Source organism: Felis catus, chromosome C1 (assembly GCF_018350175.1).
Source record: "Felis catus isolate Fca126 chromosome C1, F.catus_Fca126_mat1.0, whole genome shotgun sequence".
Taxonomy (NCBI): domain Eukaryota; kingdom Metazoa; phylum Chordata; class Mammalia; order Carnivora; family Felidae; genus Felis; species Felis catus.
The window spans coordinates 20,604,238-20,620,081 of record NC_058375.1 but is presented as its reverse complement, the minus strand read 5'-3'; the positions used below and the strand labels follow the sequence as shown (position 1 = coordinate 20,620,081).

Sequence of the window (15,844 nt, the reverse complement as noted above, 5' to 3'; positions counted from 1 at the left end):
TGGTCTTGGTCCTGGGTCTCCCCTGATCCTGAGACCTGTATTCTGTCCCATGCATCAGGACCCCAAAGTACAGGGATGCTTGCCTCTAGGATCCCCTGTTCTCCCCCCAAGTCCTAGGTTTCCTCTCCCTGAGGGGTCCCCGTTATGAATCAGGTCTTGGGTCTCTCTGCTTCTGGACCCTTTCATTCCATGCTAGATCCCAGGTCTCCTGACTCTAGTCCCTTCATTTGTACTATGTCACCCCAGCCTTTGGGCCCTACAGTTCTACCCTGGTTCAGGGACACCTGTCTTTGAGATACGCGTTCCAGCCTAAACCCAAGAACCCTTGTGGGACACACCCCTTCCCCACAAAGACTGGAGTACGCTTGCTTGCGTATCTCCCATTCACCCCAGGTCTTGGGTCTCCTTGGTCTCCGGGCCCCCCATTTTGCCCCAACACACCTGCATTTGCACACCTGTGCAAATTCCAAAGTTTGACTAAGCCAGTAACCCTGATACTTTTTTTTTTTTTTAAGTTTCTTTATTTTGAGAGATACAGAGACAATGTGAGCAGGGGAGAGGCAGAGAGAGAGAAAGAGCGAGAATCCCAAGCAGGCTCCATGCTGCCAGTGCAAAAAGCCAGATGCAGGGCTTGAACTCAGGAAACTGTGAGATCACGACCTGAGCCAAAACCAAGAGTTGGACACTCAACCAATTGAGCCCCCCAGGCACCCCAACCCTGATATTTCTGCCTTTCTCTCTCCACCCTGAACCCCAAATCCCAGGTCTGTTTCCTCCCAGCTTTTATAAATTTTGTATAAAGAAAACCCATTTCTGGCCTATTTCTGGTGGGCCTGGAAAAGCTAAATTGTTCCCCACTCCCTGACTTTGGGGAGCACTTGGCTGTCCTTGACCACTTTGGGCTGCCTGGTCTTTAGCAGACAGCTTTTCCCATGGATCCACTTCATGCTGAAGTTCTGTGAAACGTGGCTCTCTGTGTGTCTCCCGCTGAAGATCAAGGAGATCCCAAGGGATGGGCTCCAAATGGCCCAACCCGCAAGGCTCGGGTCTTGAGAGAGTCTGAGGAACCCTTGGTGTGAGGGGGAGAGAGACCCCCAGCTTCTGGGGACGCCTGTGTGGAGGAGGAGGCCAGAGGATTCAGATGGGGCAGGTAAAACAGCCCCCTAAAAAAAAAAGTCCCCTAAAACGGCAGCCTCTGTGCTGGATGTGAGGTTTAGCCACCCACCAAGCCCCCTCTAAGCATCCATAAAACTCAAGAAGACACTGTCGCCTCACTGCACGGCGAGGCGAAGGCAGCAACACTAAGCTCAAGGCTACATTCCAGTATGGCGCTGCAAGTGGGGGCAGGGAGCAGTAAGACCCAGTAGGAGCCTGGAAGGGGGTCTTTGTTACCTGAGGAGTAAACAGCACGTGCAAAGGCCTGGGAGGTGGGGGCGGGGCAGGCAGAAGCCACACATCTTAGGTCATTTTGGAGCAGACGCTGTGTGTGGAGGGGAGAGGACAGGGAGAGGGCTTGGACAAGGTCGCTCTGGAGCCCGGTGGAGGCTCTTTGGAGTAGGTGGCATGGATGGAACCAGTGGGGGAGGCGAGGGAAGCTCGTTTTCAGCCCCACGAATTGCCTGCAGGGAGAAAATAAGTGTGTTCAGTGCTGCTGAGAAAGCAGAAGAAGCTTGGGAACGCTGTCCAGGTGGGGCTGGCTTGGGAGAGGTTGGGGGAGGGGGCTGAGGGCTGGGGGGCGGGGTACGGAGGGTGCCCAGAGGAGTTTCGGTGAGGTAAGGGGGCAGTAGGGAGAGTTCAGTGGAAGGGACTGGGGGCTCTACTTGAAATGGGGAGGGAGGGCAGTGAAGGCTTGTGTGCCCAGGAATTGGTGGGGGTGGGGAGGGAAGACCCAGGAAGGAAATGGAAGTTTAGGGAGGTGATTATAGCCCAGGAGGGGGCTCATTAACTTGAAGAGGGTTTTGGAGAAAGGATGAGGATTCACTGCCAAGAATAGAGCTACGGTTTCTGGGATGGGAGGGAGACTTGGAGAGCAAGCTCCTGGAAAGTGAAAGTGGGGGGCGACGTGAGAATGGGAGCGCAGGGAGGGAAAGGGTCTCAGTCTTGAGGCTTAGTAAGGGGTGAGGAGGGCAGAGGTGTATTTTGGAGAGCAGACTTGGGAGATCTGCCAGGGCCAAGGGCCCGGCCTTTGGGATGGAAGTCTCTCCGACCCCATCCAGGTGGGTAGGGCAGGGATGGGGGTCACCCTATTTTGATCTTTTCAGAAATTTTGGCCTCACCACAGTCACAGCCCTGCACCTGATTCCAGAAAGCATCAAGGCAATGCGGCTCAAAGATGTTTGGGGGTCAGCACTGTTGTTGAATACTTCCCTGAAGTTTGTGTTCCTCAAAACAATCCTTGAGGTAGAGAATTTACTCGCCTCATTTATAGATGAGAAAATAGGTTCGAGACAGGGAGTAAGTGACTTGTCCAAGACCACATGAGAAGTGGGCAGAGGTAGTGTGTCTCAGAGCCCTTGGTCTGTCTTTCTTTCTTTCTTTCTTTCTTTCTTTCTTTCTTTCTTTCTTTCTTTCTTTCTTTCTTTCTTTCTTTCTTTCTTTCTTTCTTTCTTTCTTTCTTTCTTTCTTTCTTTCTTTCTTTCTTTCTTTCTTTCTATTTTCTTTTCTTTTCTTTTCTTTTCTTTTCTTTTCTTTTCTTTCTTTTCTTTTAGTCCTTGGTCTTCCATAACAATTTAAATTAAGAAAAAAATCTTGCTTAAAAAATTCACTCAAGGGGCACCTGGGTGGCTCAGTTGGTTAAGCATCCGACTTCGACTCAGGTCTTGATCTCACAGTTCACGGGTTCCTGCCCCGAGTCAGGCTGTGTGCTAAGGGCTCGGAGCCTGGAGCCTGCTTCAGATTCTGTCTCCCTCTCTCTGCCCCTCCCCCACCCATGCTCTGTTTCTCTCTGTCTCAAAAATAAACATAAAGAAAAAATTTTTTTAAATTCAAAGTCTAAATAAATATAGGAAATGATTTATTTATTATGTACCAGGTACTGTTCTAAACTCTATATATAAAATTCATTCCATGTCCACAACAATTCTATGACAAGGCTTTATTGTAATGATTATTATCCTGTTTTATAGAAGGAACCTCAAGTGCAGAGAGGTAAAGACCACTCAGTGAGTAAATAGTGATCCCAGAGTTCAAACCCAAGTAATCTGGTTTGGGAGTCAGCTTTGATGTACTGTTAAAAGTGAAAACCCACTCTACCCACATCCCTGGTAATAACCTACGTGTCAACATTTTCAGGTCCATTCATCTAGATCAATGTTTCTCAGCCCAGAAAGTCTGATTTCATTGGGCTGGATGGGTCCTGGGTAATGGGATTTTTAAAAGCTACCCTGGTGATTCTAATGTGCAAAGTTCAGAATCTCTAATCCAGCTATTGTGCTGAGTGTTTACACACAAGTACCCACCTGTGTGCACACACCTATATTTTTTAATTTTTTTTAATGTTTATTTTATTTTTGAGAGAGACAGACAGACAGACAGAGTGCGAGCCAGGGAGGGGCAGAGAGAGGGAGACACAGAATCGGAAGCAGGCTCCAGGCTCCGAGCTGTCAGCACAGAGCCCGACGCGGGGCTCGAACACGCGAACTGTGAGATCATGACCTGAGCCGAAGTCGGACGCCCACCCGACTGAGCCAGCCAGGCGCCCCTGCACACACCTATATTTAATGTGTTGTCCTAGGTGTTCGTAAGATGTACACATCTTATGTACACATAAGAAGAAGATGTGTACATCTTATGTACACATAAGAAGTATGTGTACACTGTGGTATCCATTAGTGTTTTTCACTGAGTGGCTGTAAATTACTATGGGTTTTCTGAGTGACTGTTAGAGACACTGTAAACACATTCATTCAACAAATATTTCTTAAGCACCTACAAGATTCCAGGCAATGGCCTAGGCATTTGGGGATATAACAGTGAACAAAACAGATGGGGTCTGTGCCTTTGAGTGCATAGTCTGTTGGAATTGACAGATTTGGTCTTATGTCTTTGCCTGTCTGTGGCAGGGGGATAGCTGCCCTTGGAGGTTGCTGAAGGGTGAATGGCTGCCTGGGAGAGCTTAGGAAGGTGAGATTTGCTAGTTGGCTGTGTGCATGGTGGCCTTTCTAGCCCTATGTGCAAATATGTTAGAGAAGGAGACATAGGGCATGTTTCTGGGTTTGAATGAGTGTGGCTGGCTGTGTGGCATGTGTGTAAAGATGTGCATGATCTGGGCCTGTGAAAATGTAGGCAACAGCACGAAGAGAGCATGATAGGGAAGGCTGCGTGCAAGGTAGGCAGGCACCAGCCCAGGACTGCACACAGATGGTGGCACATGCACACACACGCGCATACAGCCAGCAGCTGCAAGAAGGAGGCTGGTTTCCAGTCCCAGGGCACAGACTCCCAGGACCCGGAGAACTCTGCTTTGGGTATGTGGAGGAGGCACAGCTGGGGCTGGAAAGTCTAGAGTGGGAGGGAGGGAGGGACGCTGGGGAGCCACATCCTTGATCTCTGGTCTGTTTCAGCAGTTCCAGACTTGGTGCTCTGGGTCTTTGTGTGCCTCTGGGTCTCCCTCTCTCTGATGTCTGGATATTGGCATCATTCTCCCTCTTCTGGGTCTTGGGCTCCGAGGCTGATCACATGACTCTGGGTCACCACCTCTCCAGCCTACTTGGCTCTCTGTGTCCCCTCTCCAAGTCTGTCTCTGCCTCCGTGTCTGACTCTGTCTCCGTGTCCTTCCTTGTCCTTGCCAGGTGGGGGGAGGGGGTCCAGTGCTCAGGGAGCAGGTGTCAGCTCACTCAGGCAGCAGGGAGTGAAGCCAAGGAGGGCACAGAGCCAGCAGCCCCTGGACACACAGCCACACTCCAGGACACACTCAGGGCGCTCACAGGAATGCACAATGACATACATGGAGAGATGGGTTCTCAGGGACATACATACAGGTGCACAATTCAACATACAGCTAAGCCCAGAAACACAAGGATGCCAGACAAGATCACATGCAGATAGCAAGGGATCATGCACACACACACACACACACACACACACACACACACAGGCAAATACTTATTCAGGCACACACCAGAACAGTCCCATGCACACCTGCGACATTCTTCAGAGAAAAACCCAGAGCCACGGGCACACAAACGGATACAAACACACACACACCTTCAGGCATGTGCAGGCACACAGGCTCAAAGATAACAAACACAATCACACGCTCGTACACAGATGTACAAAGACACAAGTACACTCAGTTACACCTGGGCTATCATACACCCAGTGCCACATACGTTCGGGATAGGGAGGTAAATGAGCACGGAGAGGCAAATACCCTCAAGGACAACCAGAGACGGAGGCACAACCGGCACACTGAGGGACACACCCAGGCACAGGCAAGAACATCCTCAGGTACATACAACCCCCCCTCGGGGGCTCACTCTGGAGCACCTGGGGACACGCCCACAGGCGGCCGGAGCCTGCGGGGACGTGGGGGGGGGGGAGGGGGGCGGGGGAAGCAGGGCGGCCTCAGCGCACCTGGCGCCCAGGGCTCGCCCCCAGGCGCCCGGAGCGTGCGTGCCCGTGCGTGCGTGCGTGCCCGCCCGTGCGCGCCGCCACCTGTGGGAGGAGAGGTGCGCACTGCGCCCGGGGCTGCCCGGCTGGCGCGGCGCGGGGGGAGCGGTTGCCATGGCGCGCAGAGCGCGGCCGCATACTAATGGGGAGGCCACGGGCGCTGCCCCCTTGCCGGCCCGGCTCCCTCCTCCCGCTCCTTCCTTCAGGCACTACGAAGTCACCCCGCTGGCGCCCCCCCCCCCCACTCAAAGGACCCGAGACCTGGGGGCTCTCGGGAGGCCCCGGGCTCCGGGACCCTCGCCTCCCCCAGTGCCCCAGAGAAGGCCCAGGCCGGGTGCAAAGAGGGCCGAAGGAAGGCCTGGGGAGCTGCCCTGCCTGGGTGCGGGCACCGAAGGGGCACGGGAGCTGGGAGCGCAGGTGCCGCCTTGGAATGGGGGTGGCTATCCTGGGAGGGTGGGAAATAAAAGGGGGAAGGTAACCCTTTTGTTGCCCGAGGGCCCCCCCAGTCTGTCTCCCCCAGGCTTGACTGGGGAGGGGGAGGAGACTTGACCAATTCTTGTACAATCCACACCCCTCTCTCTATCTGCTTCCAGCATCTCTCCGGTTTTGGCTTGACCTACAGGGGAGGGAGGGCGCATCACTTCACCGCCACTCCAGTTCTGCCCAGAGTCTGACTGGTGATGTGGCGGTGTGCACTGAGGACTGAGGGGAAGGGGGCAGTGGCACCGGAATGGTTAACACCTCCCCGTTACCTCCATCCCAGTCCTAGAGTCCCCCTTTCGTACAACCTTGACCCCCTACCCTCTTAGCCCCACTGTTTTAATTGGCTTCGAGGGGCACGGCGGTACCCTGGGGTGGGGGGGGGGGAGCCAACAGAGGGTTTGCAGGTAGAGACGGTGGGAGGGGGGCCTAATGGGGGGGAGCCAGGCGGTTGCCTAGCAACCCCACAGCTGTCTGTTGACCTAGAAGAAGCTGCGCTGTCTTGACACAGCTGGTGTTTACATGTAACCGAGGCTCTGGCTTAGCGCTTGCTTGGAGGAAAGCTGAGGCAGGGCCCTTGTGGCAGCCTGGCCCCGGCCCCCGGCTGTGGTGGGCTCCGTGCCTGCCTGCCCTCTCTGCTTCAGCTCCCACCTCAAGTCCAAAAGGAGAGAGAGTGGGAGGGCAGATCTCAGAGCTGGAGGCTTTGGAGCTGGGGAAAGTTGATGGACACACACACACACACACTCAACCTGAGGCCTTTAACACAGAAATGGTGGGAGAGACTAAGAAAGGGACAGGGGAGCGGGTGCCGAGTTTATGCGCAGATTTCAACCCACGCACAAGAACACCAACATTCACAGGGACACACGAACATTACGGACCCACAAAATCAAACTGACCTGGGCACACGCACACACAGGCACAGACGTGGCCATTGACATGATGGCATCCAGACAGACACACAGTAACACAGTAATCAAATGACTGAAACCCCGACACGACACGCAGACATCTTGATACAGAGGATAAACAGGCGCTGACCGTCTGACAGAGACACAAACACACTGACGCATATACAGAAACCCCCACGTGTTAACACCAGCACCTCTCACGTTAACACAGTTTATTCCAGCTGGAGTTTGCGGGTCTACATTATGACCCACGTACAGAGTCACCCGCATGCACACAGAGAAACCCACGACTCCCCAACCCCTTATTGATTGCCCGAGGCAGACAGCCACTGACATAGGCAAAGACACACCCAGGAGCCCAACGTGTGAGGAGGCACAGGTCGCTGAAAGACCACGGGCCCTGACATGTCCCACCCGCACCCACACAAATACCTGTAGCACAAACACATGCCGGCCTAGGGTGTGGGCAGAGCTGAGACTCCTCCCGGCCCACAGCCTGAGTATCAGCAGATGTGCCTTGGGGTCAGAGAGCCCTAGAGGCGCCAGGCCCAGGGCCAGATGAACCCATACGTCCTGTGCTGTGCACCTGTGCTGACCCCCAGCTCTAGGGAGAAAACCGCCAGCTCTTTTGCCGGAAGCCCCCAGATGGAAGGAAGAGATCCAGCTCACCCCCAGGAGTCCCTGTCTGAAGCTCTGTCCTCTGGAGCCCCTGGACTGACAAAAGAGGCACTGTCCTGTTCAGATGAGCCCCAGTCTGATGGAGGCCATATTGCCCTCCCAGGCGGCTCTGGACACCACGAACACACACACACACACACACACACACACACACACACACTAGCATGTGGCAGCTCCTGGGGGGTTCTCGAGGGCTTCCTGATAGAGGTGAGCCCAGGGCCTGGCTTTGGAGCCCAAGAAGTGGGGGAGGGAGTGTGCTGAGGAGGGCCTCCCTGTCTTACCCCATACCCCGCCCCTCATCCAGCAGTTCCTCCTCCCCCCAGGGCCCAAGGGGCCTGCTGGGGCCCCACAGCCCCATCAGCCCAAGCAGTGAGCAGAGGAGGAGAGCGGATATTTTTAGCTTCTCTGCCACTGACATTTCGCAGCAGGCGACCTGGGGTGAAGCTGAGTGAGTGCTGAAGGCTGGGAGAAGCCGACAGCGCCTTCCCGCCCCCCCCCCCTGCACACACACTCACAACTGTGCGCTGCACGCACATAGCCGCATCCCTCGACACCCCAACGTTCACATAAGGGGCACAGCTTTAGGGACGCAGTCACACCGAGGCACGCACACACGCACCCGTGCACACACTCGGTTCGCGTGCCACTTGTGCCAAAAAGCTCACACACCCGGACACAGAATGTATCTGTTCACACACCCGGATGCCCACAGACACAATTCATCCGCATAACACACTTCCCCACACCCGTCCGAGTGTGCGCACACTCGTTTGTCATACACTCAAGAAAGATGGTTTAGTAACTACTGTGTGTTGGCACTATTCTGAACACCGGGGATACTGGGAGCAAAATCGACAGAAATCCTCCAGCCTTCATAGAGTTTATGTTCTGGCAAGGGAAGTTTGACAATAAACAAAAAAATAAATAAAATACTGCTTTAAGAACCGCACCGCTAGCTAACCCAGTCCCCCACGTATACAACCACACATGTGAACAGTTCCCTGACATTCACCACCCCGCAAACACACACAGCTTGCACACACAACCTGTAGCCAAGACTCCTACAGACAACTCCACCCATGAACCTCACGACGACCACCAGCATGCATATGCTGCCACACACACCTGCAGTTACACACTTCCCATATAAGTACACACGCAGCTCAAACACATGATGCACGTGGACCCGTGCAGCCACACACACACACACACACACACACTGTACAGAGCTGTACACACTACACACACAGAACACAGCCTCCGCAGGAACATGTAAGTAAGTGCAGAATCGATCCCACAACCCTCTCCCCGCCCCCCCCCACACACGTGCAGGACCATTCCCTCAAGTAAAATTTCTCTCTGCCCATAACAAACATACACATACACACATTCCCACAATCCTCCCCCATCCCAGGGAAGTCCAAGTCTGTTTGCCGTACACGTTCACAGGTATGCACACAGAGTCCTAGCACACTCACAAGGTCATAGGCACCCCAACTCCCACGCCCTAAAGAGGCCCCATACCCCAAGTCAGTTTCATACCCATTGTCCCACCCACAGCCCCTCCCTCCTTTCTCACGAGGCAGATCTGGTCACTGGGCACACCACCCCCCCAGAATGCCCCCGAGACTCCAATTCTGCTGTCCCTGTCCCAGCCCCCAAGGGGCAGGACTCCCTCCGAGGCGCTCAGAGGTGGCCTCTGGTGCCCTGGCTGGAGGTGGAGGCAAAGGAGTCTATGCTTCTCAGATCTGACCCCAGCAACCTCCTTGCCCTCCCCTCTCCTCCTTCCTCTCTCCTCAAATTCCTTTCCTTCCATTTCTCCCTCTCCCCGTTCCATCTCCCCAGTAGCCCTTGTGCCAGAACCAAATTCTCCTCTTTTCTTCCAGGTTCTGCTGTCCTAGAGAGGACAAAAAAAAAAAAAAAAAAAAGCAAGAGTCATTGTCAAATCCTGAAGTCCTGAGAGGGGGAAAGAGATAAACGGGCCACCAAGAAAAGGGAAGGGTAGGACTGATTGGCCCACTGGCCCATGGGTCAGCCTGCACAACAGTCACAGGGAGAAGAGGCCCTGTGTGCCCCGCTCTACTGTGTTACCCTGGAGCAGTTGCCGTGCCTCTCTGGGTCTCTCTTCTGCCTCTGTACAAAGAGGGAGTTGCAGTCGATGATTTCTGAAGCAATGAGATTCTCAAAGACACTGCAGTGGTTGTATAAACAGGGAGAAGGCCTGGAGCCTTGGGAGTCTGATTAGAGAAAGGACAGCCCGCTCCCCAGAGGCTCTCCAACCAGAACCCCCTCCTCCCCCTTCTAGGCCTGGGTTCTGAGAGGCCAACAGCACCCCCTGCCCCCCAACACATATAAACACGTGTGCTCCCCTCAACCCCTAGCCATGTCCTTTGCCCTCTGTGGACCACTGGCATCCAGGCTTGTGTATTTGGGGCTCACATTTGGGCTCTGTGCCGTGAGCCAGTCTATGTGTGCACTGTCTGTCTGTCTGTCTGGTTGCCAGCAGCCTTCAGGCGCCAGGAGGGGAGGCAGCAGTCGGGGAGGTGGGGGTGGGGAAGGAGGTAGCGTTGACAAGTTCCAATGTCTGGCTTTCCCTCCTGGAAACCCCGAGCTGGGGCTGGCCCCCCCTTCCCTTCCTGTCTCTCTCGCTCAAGCACGTCCCTTCTAAGAGCCCCTCTCTGCAGACACCCCCAGTGGAACCAAGCCCAGATCTGCTGCCAAGAAGGCCGACATTTCTTAGACTTGCCACGTTAAAGGGGCCTGCACAGGCACGCACTCAAATCCCCCCTCCGTGTCCTCCTCCTGCGCACATTCAGACGACCCGAAACACACAAAGACACGGTTGGACACAGCGGCCACCTGTGCACACAGGAGGTAGCACATGGAGCGCATCTGACCCTGGGCTCACAGACAAGTACAAACACGGCCATGTACTCCCCCCTCCTTCCCACACTCAGCTTACCACAGACTCAGAAGCACGCACAGTTTGCAGCACACGGTGCTCACAGACACGCACAAACATAATCACACGCAGGGCCTTGTCGTGCGGAGGAACAAGTGCAAATCCACAGCATATTGTCTCCCCGCCACCGCCACCGCCACCATCACCCTGTGCAGATGCAACACGGCAACACAATGCCTGTGCTGCCTGTGACCTTGGACACACGGCCAAGCGTATCAGTCCCACACAGTGATCCCCTGCGTCGCTGTAGATAACCACACTTACAAAGTCTCCTGGGCACAGAGACACGGTGTGCCCACACCATGGACATTTGGAGTAGCCCACACAGTTACACAATGTCCTCCTGGGCGTGGACCCACGTCCACGATCGTGGATTGTAGCACTCCTCTGTGCACACACAACCACCGTCCCTTGGGCACACACGGATGAGCTTAAACTCGCAATTACATCATTATCCTCTTATACACAACAACAAATTCACAGGGGCCCCAAACACACCCAGACATGGCATGCGTGAACTCAGGCCCGCGTGCTGACCCTTCGGTGCGCACACAGATTCCTTGTCACTAACAGTTGGCTTCCGTGTGCACACACCGCTAGACACAGCCTCTCTCCGAACGCAGGCATGTGTTCAAACTCGCGGCACATGCAGCTTTTCCTGGTGCTTACGCAGACGCAGAGTGACCGCCTGGGTGTGCACAAACTAGCACAAACACACACACAGCGTCACCCGTGCACACCAAGGCAAACACGGACTCACAGGTCGCCCCCAACATGCTCTTCCCTGCACACCTAAGTGTGCACGCTCCCAGAAAAGACCCAGCTATCTGAGCCTCACACACACAGACACTGCAGCCCTCTGGCTCCCAACCCCAGGCTCCTGCTTCTCTCCCTTGGCTGGTGAGGGTGGAGAAGGACTGGGAAGGCTGGGGGCTGGCTCAGCCCTTGTTCCCTCCCTCTGCCGGCTGGCTCGCTCCCTCCCGTCTGGCAGAGTCAGCCAACCCAGCCCGGGCTCCAGCAGCCCTGGCTGTTCTGGGCAAACTCTCGGCGGGTTGGTCTCGGCTGATGCCGCATCAGCAGCAGCAGCAAGCAGCAGCAGGGGCGAGAAGGCTGCGGGCGGCTGCCAACGTGGCAGACGGCGGGCAGGGCGGCAGGAAGGAAGCGGGGCCTGTTCTGCGCCCACTCACTGGGGGAGACAAAACCAAGGGGGCTGGATGAGTGAGCGGTGCAGCTGGGCAGGGGGACCTTGTGCCCAGCCTGGGCTCTAGGCCCACATTGGCCCCAGACTCACTGGGTGACCTTGGGCAACTTGCTCCCCTTCTCTGGTCCTGTTTTCGCCTTCAGTAAACAGTCTGGACTGGACTGGACGCTCCCTTCACCTCCAAAACCTTGTATCCAATTCGGCGTAGAGAGCTCATAGGAGGGAGATGTGGGCTCATTCTGTGGCTTCAGGCTGGTCCCTTCCGCTCTGAGAAACTTAGCCCTTCGGTCCAAACATTCCTGAGCTCTGTGCAGCTGTTACCGTGGACACAACATTTTTGTTCTATGAAGGTAGCACCATTTTACAGATAAGAAAACAAAGGTTTAGAGAGGTCAAATGATGCACCCGACGTTACCCAGCAAGTGAGTGAGTGGCAGAGTTGGGACAGGAGCTCAAGGCTTAGCAGTTCGCCTCTAGAATCAATGCTGCTCCCTTTTCTTTCAGTCGTCCGCACCCCCACCGGTATCTGGGCTGCCCCTCTGAAGCTCCCCACCTCCCAGCCCGGGGCCCCACCAGAGCCACCTGGTTCTGCCCTGGGGAGTCCGGGTTCAAAGGCCAGACAGGCCTCCCACTAGCATTCCCCGCTGCCACTGGGAACACAGCTGTCAGCAGGGCTGGAGAGCCAAAAGCCGCCTCCCAAGCAGACCCACATAATTGGTACATTGTCAACTCAGAAACAGAGCTGTGCTGTGGGATCTCGGGCAAGCCACAGTCCTCTCTGGGCCTTCGTGTCTTCATCTGGTCGCAGTCTAGATGATCTCCAAGGGCCCTTGCAGCTTGGACAGTTGCCTAGGGAGTGACCGAGGAGAAACGTGGTGGGGAGAGGCAGCTGTACCAAAGTCCCCGGGAGGCCATGGGTGTGCCTCAGGTGTCTGGACCGAAGAATCTGGCCTCTGCCTCCCTTGTAGGTTGGGGTCACATCTGGGTCCTCTCTGAAGTCCCAACCTGGAGTGTTTGCAAGATGGATGGATGGACAGACAAGTGGACAAACAAAGGTATGAAGGAGAGAAGGGAACAGAGGCCTTCAACCAGTGTTCTAGGGCCATAGCACCCCCTGAGGAGGAACGAGGACAGAAGGCAGAGGGAGGCTCTCCTCCTACCTTCCCCCTTTGTTTATTCCACAGACCTCTCTTGAAGGTCACTGTGCCCCGCCCCGCAGGGGAGTCTGTGGGGAGGACAAATGTGGGGCAGCTACCTGAGGGGGAGGGTGGCGAATGCTGAGGGATCAGTCCTGAGGCCTGCGGAGGAGGCTCCCAGCTCATCTGTGAGGGTGAAGAAAGGGCTCTGGGAGGAAGAGTCACAGGTATTGAGCTCAGGCCTCTGGGAGAGGTCAGAGTAAGCCTGGAGAAGCACGCGTGCTCCAACGTGTGTCTGGGGGGGGGGGGGTGCAATTACCATCCCATTTTACGGATGGGGAAATCAATTCTCAGGAGTAGAGGGACGGAGCCAGGCCGTACATCCAGGCCTGCCTGACTGCAAAGCCCGTGTTTTCTGTGCTCGGCCACGCTGCCTCCCGAAGGAGTGAATTGCTAATGGTGGCATTTCAGATTTCAGATGTAGTGACAGCAAACTAGGGAAGAGGTTCTGGACAGATGGTTCCCAATCGGGTCCCTGCCTCGGGCTAGCAGAGCAGAGGGTTGTCAGGGCAAGCAGAGCGCCCTCCCCTCCATTCCTCTTGTGTGTGGGATGCAAGCAGGTCCCCCCCCACACACACTCTCCTCACCAGCCCCCTCCAGCCCTTTGGCCCTGCCTGGGTGACCTGCATGAGCTCAGCTTCCCAGCAGCCCTGCGGAGGAGTCGGCCAGGGCGGAGGCTGCCTCTGCCCTCTCCCTGCTTGGCAATGCCAAGGGAGGCGGGGCCGCGGAGGGGAGGGGTGGGGGGAGCCCGCCAGCCACCAGACCTCCGGTCCTATCCCCCAACTCAGGCGCCCCTGGGGTTTGCTGCAGAGGCCCAGGCTGGGCCAGGTGGTGCGGGGCTGGGACGCGCTGGTCAGGCCTGTCCCCGTTGCTGCAGCCTTGTTGAGCTGCCATTAACAAGTGGCCGGAGGTTGCCGTGTCTCCATGGAGACCAGACAGTCAGTGCGGCTCCGGGGTGAGGGCCGTGATTAGTGAGTGTCAGCTTTGCCAGCTCTGCTCTTCCCACCGCCCGCTGCTGGGCTCAGAGACAACAGGCCTGGCCGGGGGTGGGGGGGGGGGGAAGCACAGGGAGGGGGTTCCCAAGCCCGGGCCCAGGTGCTGTGTCTTTGTCTCCCCCAGGGCCTCCTCACTTCCCCCTGCCTTCCCTCCAGATCCACCTTCCCAACAGCCCCCAGGGGTGAGCCTTCTAAAACACAAGCTGAATCCTGACACTGTCTTCCGTAAGAACTTTCCATGGCTCCCCATTCCCTCGAGGCTGAGTCAAATTCCTTATGATGGCATTCAAGGCCTTCCTTCCTTCATTCCTTCATCCGTTTATTTACTCACTCATACGACAAATCTGTTTTTGAGCACCTACTGTGTGCAGGGAGACTACCAGGTAGGGATACACGGTCAGTAAAATGAGGGAGATCCCTGCCATCACGGAAGTGAGGAAGACACACTATAGACAATACAAATCAATCGATGCCTGATTACAATCATGACAAGGACTGGAAGGAAATGGAGAGGGTGTGTTGGCAGACATTAATTTATAGGGGGCCGGCCTACCTAGAGCAGTCAGCGTGGCTTCCCTGAGAGGACAACATTTTGACAGAGTCACAGACATTGATGGGGATCCACCAGCGGGGAGACAGGGATGAAGAGCTTTTCCCGGAACAGCCTGGGCCAGGACCCCAGTCTCCTGCCCTGGCCTGCTCCTCCCTCCCCACCTCCACCCCCACTCGTGTTTCCTATCTTGGCTAAAGCATCGGGCTTTGGGGCGCCTGGGTGGCTCAGTGGGTTGAGCATCCGACTCTTGATTTCGGCTCAGGTCATGATCTCGTGGGTTTGTGAGTTTGAGCCCCGCATCGGCCTCCACGCGCTGACAGTGTGGCTGCTTGGAATTCTCTCTCTCTCCATCTCTCTCTCTGACTCTCCCACGCATGCTGTCTCTCTCCTTCTCTCTCTCTCTCTCAAAATAAATAAATACACTTAAAAAAATAGTCAAGCAGAATAAATGTGTGTTTAAAAAAAAAAAAAGTCAGGCTTATTCAAGGAAGAGACCTGTGAGTTATCACCGACTCCCCCCGCGCCACCGTGCTCACCTCTCGTCAATCCAGTATTCTGTCTGTTCTACCACCTACCACCGTCATCTCTCTCCTCGTTGCTACTTCGGACCCCATCATTTTCACCCCAGTCGCACTTATCCATTCACTCACTAGTTCCTTTGTCCATCTGATCATGCATTGAGCGCCCCCTACGTGCTGGGCACTAGGCTGGGCTTTGTGGACACACCAGTAAGCAGGACCACCCAGTCCCTGCTGCTGGCCGAGTCCAGTTGGGGAGACAGACAAGTCCACAAGTCCACAGAAGGAGTAGGAGGACCTAATCCGGACCAGGGATGCCTAGAAGAGCTTCCAGAGAAAGTGTGGCTAAACAGAGACCCGAGGGAGAGCGAGGAATTTGCCAGACAAAGAGAGGGGGAAGGTATCCCACGCAGAGGAAAGAGCATGTGGGCAGGTCACATGGGCAGGCGGGAAGTAGGAGACTCGGGGCCTCATCTGCAGGCTGGTGGGGAGCCACTGGGGGACTCTAACCCACCCACGGGGGCGCACACTCAGATCTGCTCCCCGACATCCAGTCTCTCCCCTTCCGTTTCACTCTCCACACTTCAGCTAGAATCATGTTTCTAAAATTGGCACAATCGTGTCCCTTCCCAGCTCTTAAAATCCTGCTCTGTCCCCAGTGTTTTAAAGTCCAAACTCTCAGCAGCAAGTCAGTCGAGGGCCTTGAAAGCAAGCGTCTTCCCAGCCTCATTTCCTATCAC

The 15,844-nt window shown here is 55.5% G+C and overlaps 1 long non-coding RNA gene across 1 annotated transcript; it reads right to left on the bottom strand.

Annotated features, from left to right (window-relative positions):
• Positions 1-1,400: 1,400 nt before the first annotated feature.
• LOC123379532 lies at positions 1,401-13,008 on the bottom strand. The gene is made up of 2 exons (XR_006584087.1): positions 10,642-13,008; positions 1,401-1,619 (listed from the first exon to the last, which is right to left on the bottom strand). It is a non-coding gene; the product is annotated as an uncharacterized LOC123379532 (long non-coding RNA).
• Positions 13,009-15,844: the final 2,836 nt, after the last annotated feature.